The following is a 7,092-nucleotide window of genomic DNA, read 5'->3' on the forward strand; positions in this document are numbered from 1 at the left end:
TACTTGGAAGGCTGAGGCAGAAGGATCGCTGGAGCCCAGCAGGTTGAGGCTGCCGTGGCCATGAGTGGCTACTGCACTCCCACCTGGGTGACACAGTGAGACTCCAACCCCCCACCTCCCCCCCAAAAGAAATGCCTTTTCTGCATCAGATCACATGGCTCACATTCACTCACCTGGTGAATCGGGAGGGCTCCTGACATTACTTTCCAGCACAGGAGAATTCAATGACTTGTTGAAATCACACAGTTAAGTACTACCAGGTCACCTCTCGATTGTGCATCAAGAATAGGGGGGAAAATGACATGATTTCTACTCATTTTACAAAGTAATTGGCCACTGACTTTCAGGCAGTTTGAGAATGAGAAGAAAAGGCACACAGAGGGCAGCCACTTGCCAGACTCACCAGCTTCCCCTCTGCTCCCTGTCTTTTCCTGAGCTCAGGTTGGCAGGTATTAGTTGAAGGGGCATTTAGAAATAAGCATGACCCGAGAAAGCGGTTCTCATGACAGGTTCCTTGGGCTGGGTTTGGTGGGAAGGCAAACAGCGTCCTGACAGGAACAAGGGTACAGCCAGAGGGCCCTTTGAACCCTGGTGGGTGCTGCCTAGGCCTGAACAGGGAAGCATAACCCAAGAAGCTACAGTCTTGCAGTTTCGTGATGGCACCTACCATCGTCATCGTGGACGAAAGCTAAACAGGTCGAAAAAAATAAATGAATGGGTGAGTGAATCGAGTGTCTGTGGATGAATCCAATCCCCAGTTAGAAAACCCTCTACGTTCTTCACCATGACCGCCTCCTTGGTTTTCCCTTCCCGGGGAGGCAAGAGCCCAAACTTCTGCCCAGAGCGTGTGCTGTACAAGCCTTTTGTTGCAGACACTCCACCAGGAATCAAGTAAACAGGAGATCAGAGAACAGTGTTTGAAAATGTCTTCTGACACCTTGCCCGATTCTTATCTTGGCAGGGCTGGTTTTGTTTTGATTAATGTCGTGGGCTTTCAGTGTTTGTGTTCATACTCCTTTCAGGATTTTACTTTATGTGAGTCACAGTTTGTAAGGACTCAGTTTATTTACTATTTTAATGGGATGGAGTTTCTCTTTTTGTGTTTAGTATGAGTTCCAAAAAGTGAAGGGTCACTGGTCATGCTTCTTTACCTTGCTGGGAACCTTCCTGATCAAGCAGGCATTGCCTTCGCTGTTTACTCCTTTCTGTTCTGTCAGTTATGTGGAATTCAGAGTCCAGTGCTTACAGGCTGGGGTTTCCTCTACTGCAAACGACTGGTCTTTGCATTGCACTTTTGGATGACTGTTAGGCTCAAAAGAATGCAGCAACGCTATGAATAGTTCCCATTGTATTTCAATGAATTCCAAAATCTTATAAAAATAAGACCGCATAGAAACTTCATTTTCTTCTCTGTTTTCTATGGCTGATATGACAGAACATGTCTTTGTAAATCTTTTCAATCTAGAAAAAATTTTTCTTTGACTCCTCTCTGATGTCTGATTTTCAAAAACTTATTTTTAAAGCACACAATAAGACAAAATAGCTTGAATCAAATCCATTAAATTCCCAGAAGTTATTTTCAACTCAACACAAGTTAATAAAAATATATGCTTCACACATGTCATGATGCCTCATTCATATGAGGCATTTAGTAGAGTTGTTAATTTTGTGTCTGTTTGGCTAGATCACAGTCCCTGGATATTTGGTTAAACATAATTCTAGATATTACTGTAAAGGTATTTCTTTTTTTTTTTTTGAGTTGGGGTCTCACTCGGTCACCCAGACTGGAGTGCAGCGGCCGCTCCCGGCCACCGCAGCCTCGCCTGCTGGGCTCCGGCGATCCTTCCGCCTCAGCCTTCCGAGTAGCCAGAATTATAGGCACGCGCTACCACGTCCGGCTGATTTTTGGATTTATTGTAGAGATGAGGTCTCGCTGCCCAGGCGGGTCTCGAACCCGCGGGCTCAGGCAATCCACTCACCTCAGCCTCCCAAAGGCGCGGGATGACAGGCTGAGCCACCGAGCCCGGCTAAGGTATTTCTTAAGAGGAGATTAGCATTTAAATCAGTAGACTTGGAGTAAAGCAGATTACTCTCCATAATGTGAGTGGGCCTCAACAATCAGTTGAAGGCTTTAAGTGAAAAAGACTGACTCTCCTCAAGGAGAGAATTTTATCAGCAAGTTGTCTTTGGTCTTAAATTGCAGCATCAATACTTCCCTGGTTCTCCAACTTGCCAGCCTGTCCAGCAGATTTTAGGCTCGCCATCCTTCCCAATCATACGAGCCAACTGTTTAAAATCAATCTCATCAATCTCTCTCTCTCTCTCTTTCTCTCTCTCTTTCTCTCTCACTTTCTCTTTCTCTCTCACGTTCTCTATATATAGATAAATGGATGGATAGATAGATGATAAAGAGATAGATGATAGATAGATAGATAGATAGACAGACAGACAGACAGACAGACACCGACACTCATACATTCTATCATTTGTTCTTTGGAGATTCTCACCTTCCTTGTAGAACCTTCTTCCGTCTTTTTAGTCAGGTGGCAAAACATCATGTATAGGTATGACATACTCATTTTGATTTTTTTAAAAGGCATGTTTGAGCAAAATAGGTTTCCTTTTTCTCATTTAAAAAATTTTTCTATTCTCTTCCTTTTTAAGCCAGTATTTTGATATTTATCCATTTTAATGATATAAAGTGTTCATTTGTGATGCCCTCAATGCACTGAAGTTTCAAAAATTATCTTAGATGCCTCCAAGAAAGATGGAATTACGCTCAGTATAATTCTGAAGTTTAATATGCTTTGTTTTTTATAATTGACATGTAATATTGAAGTATTATCCAACCACATAAGTAATAGAGTTTAATGTAAATTGGAGTGTATGTGTGCAGTAGTTATGGAGGCAAGTTAAAATTATTAGTGACATTTGAAGCACAATAGAACATGGAAACTCTGACCTTTATTTTCAGTTAAAACAGGAAGCACTGAACTGATAGTAGTGTGTGTGTGTGTGTGTGTGTGTGTGTGTGTGTGTGTGTGTGTGTGTGTGAGAGTGTGTGTGAGATGAAGTTTATTAGGCCATTCTGGCATTGACTGCTCTCCCTCATATATCAAAATAGCACGATTTACCTATAATCAACAATATTTGCTGTGAATTCCGTTTACATCTACGGGAGGGGTGATAGATTTGCATTAAGTAAACTGTGACAGGCTACACCAAAACTTAGCAGTGAGGATACAGTTCTACTGTGAACTCTTAACAAATCAAGTGATGATGATGAGATGGACTGGCATTTTTATATGTCTTTCTTCATGAACAAGTGGATATATATATATAGCGATTGAAGTCTGGATATATTTGCTAATGCAACAATTCACTGGTTAAGCAGTGCGTTCTCCTCTCAAGAACATCTCACTCTGATTTTCATGCTTCCACACATGAATAAATAGAAAATGAATTCAGAAAATGAATAATCGAGGTTAGCAGTGGGAGCTCAAGAGAGTTCTGTCCTAGACACTAGGGCAATGATGTCTGTGGAAATGTGAAATCTCCCAAACAGACACTTGACTTGTAGTTTTGTTAGGTTGGTGTTGTAGGGAGTCCTGGCTCCCTGCAGCCATCAGAAGAATTCCATTTTTACGTAACACGCAATTTTTAAAAATGAAAATAGTGCAAATCGCTTTTGTAATTTCAGACCTATTTGAAACCACATGGTGAACTACACATTTTAATTCTTGTCCTCTTCCTTTATTTTACCTTTTCTAATGTTATTTTTACTAATTCACTTAGATTTTTTTCTAACTTCATCCTAAACTTTTTCATTACGTTTCATTTTACCTTTTTATTTTGTTTACATGGAAATTAAAGTGAGACAATTTATTGATTGGTATTCTTTTAACCTTTTATATTGGAGTTTCTTATTCACCCCCTTCATGTATTCAGTTAAAGTTTTCTATATCTTCCGATGTGTATTTTTTTCCCTAGTATTTACAACATGCAGTATCCATCTCCAGAATATATCTGGCTTCTACATCTGATTCAATTTCTACTTCCTCAAGTCTGCATTGGCCTTTCTTGCCCCTATGGGGAAAATACTGAGAAAGCAAATCAAGTTTTGAGTCTGTCTACTTGGTTTAATCTTTGGTAAACTTGATTCTTTAACATCTCAGTTTCTGTCTCAGTAGAAAGGTATGTGTATAGTTTTTAGTTCATTGAGTCATTGTAAACTTGTAGATTTTCACTTTTTTTTTTTGAATGGGAGTCTCACTCAGTCGCCCAGACTGGAGTGCAGTGGCCCATCCACGGCAACTTCAACCTGCTGGGCTCCGGCGTTCCTTCTACCTCAGCCTCCCGAGTAGCTGGAACTACAGGCGCGCGCTACCATGCCCGGCTGATTTTTGATTTATTGTAGAGATGAGGTCTCGCCAAGTTGCCCAGGTAGGTCTCGAACCCGCGGGCTCAGGCAATTCACTCACCTCGGCCTCCCAAAGCACAGGATTATAGGCTGAGCCACCGAACCCGGCCAGATTTTCACTTTTGAAATATAGTCAGTATTTTAAATGTTTAGTTGCCATTATTGTTTTTTTTAATTTTTAAAACAGTCTACTGCCTATTCCAGTCTTTTTTGACTAATACATATATTTAACCTCTGGAAATGATTTATTTTCATTTTATTTTTATTCCAGTGGTCGTTAATCTGTGATCAGCAAAGGGTATGATGACTTGTGAAACCATTTTCTTTACTATATAAGGTATATTTTTATGTGCTACTCTATATATGCCTAGCACATAGTAAATAATAAATAATTGTTTTATGACTATATTGCAGTGGAAACAGATGTATGAATGTTTATATGAATTCAGTACCATATCATGAATCTGCCAACAGGATTTTTTTCAAATTTCTACAAACAATGTCAAAAGTATTTTTTGTGCTCTATTTACTACTTGGAGGGCGCTATGCTAGAAAATGCCAGGAATAATAAGAGCTGACACTCCCTATGCCCAAGCATTGCCCCAAGGGCTTAAGCATCTTATCATTCTTATTATAACGTCCCCAAGCTGGACCAGTTCTGATTTTTATTTCACAGGTGAAAAATAGATGCACAGTAGAGGTTTTCTTGTTTTGTTTTGTTTTTTGTTTTTGTTTTGTTTTGTTTTTACTGAAAGTCACATGGTTAATGACAGAAAGAGGTTTAAAGAATATCTGTCTGGCTTTGTATTCTATGCTTTTAACAATCATTCTATATGTCTACCAAAATTTAGGGTCCCAGTCCTCAGGAAGGTTACAGTCTATTCACACTTTGATGTTTGTACATGTAACACAATCATTTGCATGTCTTGTTTTACCTATTATGAAATCTACGTTTACAGATATAAACCTACGAGGTTTTTATGTTTGCTTACTTTCTACTTTGGTGTAAAAATTTGCTCATAGGATGTATGTGGTGATGCCCATTTGTCATCTGATAAAATCTTTACATTTCATTGATTTTCTTGTTCTCAGTTTTTGTCAATTTATTGTAATGTGTAGGCTTTTGCTTAAGCTCTAATGGGTTAATATCAGGAAAAAAGTTCATTAAATGTAACCTTCACCCTTTTCTCAATTTATCTTCATCGTGACAGTGCCAGATGTCTGAATTTAGCTCTTTCTCTGAAATACCTTTTTTGTTTGTGGTGAGAATTGATAAGTGCTAATTATCACTGAAAGTGAGATTAAAGCAGTGAAAAGTTACATTAAGCAGAATTAAGTACTAGGTTGGCATTTAATTGAAAGTTCTTAAGTAAATAATAAGATGCCATGAGCATCTTATTATATCTTACGACTGACATCTGTAGTTGAAGATAATGATTATCAAAGTAATTTGTTACTCCTTTACTGTCCCCACAAAGTGAGTGTTCACTGTTCTATGCAGATACACGAGGGAGGATACTCTCTTTCTCAGTCTTTGTCCTGTCCATGGATACATAGTAACACATCAAAGAATCACCCTGCTCATCTTCCAAATCCAATTATGCTTTCTATATACTTGTTGAGCATTCTTTGTGTGTTTGTTTTTTTCTGCAAAGAGATGCAGTGGTAACTGTTCAGTATATATTTATGTCTATGTATACTATCTTGTATGGGAAGCAAAGATTCTGGACAGAGAAGAATGAATAATAATAATGAAGAATGTTTTATTTTATCAATTTCTCTGTATCCAAAGCCATTGCCACATCTTTTATTGAATCTGATTATTTAAAATTAGACCCAGAAGCTGGGCTCGGTGGCTCAGCCTGTAATCCCACACCTTTGGGAGGCTGAGGTGAGTGGATTGCCTGAGCCCGCGGGTTCGAGACCCGCCTGGGCAGCGAGACCTCATCTCTACAATAAATAAAAAAAATCAGCCAGGCGTGGTAGCGCGCGCCTGTAATTCCGGCTACTCGGAAGGCTGAAGCGGAAGGATCGCCAGCGCCCAGCAGGCCGAGGCTGTGGAGGCCGGGAGCGGTCACTGCACTCCAGTCTGGGCGACCGAGTGAGACTCCAACTCAAAAAAAATAAATAAATAAACAAATAAATAAAAATAAAATAAAATTAGACCCGGTTCTTTCTGGTATTTAGCAAAATACCATATATTCGCTTATGAAATTTCAGCACCCTCTCATTTTCCCCAGTCATGCTATATTTTATCCCAGAAGTAGATTTTTAATTTTTTTTGACTTTTGCTTCTTGTGAGTTGAGAGGTACCCATAAAGAACATATCCAAAAGTATTTCACCCAGTGAGTTGACAGAGTGGCTACCTTGCTTTACTCTTCTAGTCCCCAAATTTTCATACGACTGAAAATGAAAAGAACCAGATCACTGGTTAAGATGCTGAGAAGATATAAAATTAATCAGGCACGATTCTTGTCCTGAAAGGATGTATAATAAAGCTTCCAGGTTATTACAAGCAGAAAGTATCTTCTTATTCAGAGGAAATAATACCAAGGTGGGAGAATCAACTGTAGCTTCACGGTGCAGGTAACACTGAACTGTATCTGGAAGAATGAAGACTTCCCAGGCAAACGAGAAAGCATTTATTTCCTACAATGTAATTACAATTATT

The sequence above is a fragment of the Carlito syrichta genome, unplaced genomic scaffold (genome assembly GCF_000164805.1).
Source record: "Carlito syrichta isolate Samal-C Ts95f unplaced genomic scaffold, Tarsius_syrichta-2.0.1 Scaffold316235, whole genome shotgun sequence".
Classification (NCBI taxonomy): Eukaryota; Metazoa; Chordata; class Mammalia; order Primates; family Tarsiidae; genus Carlito; species Carlito syrichta.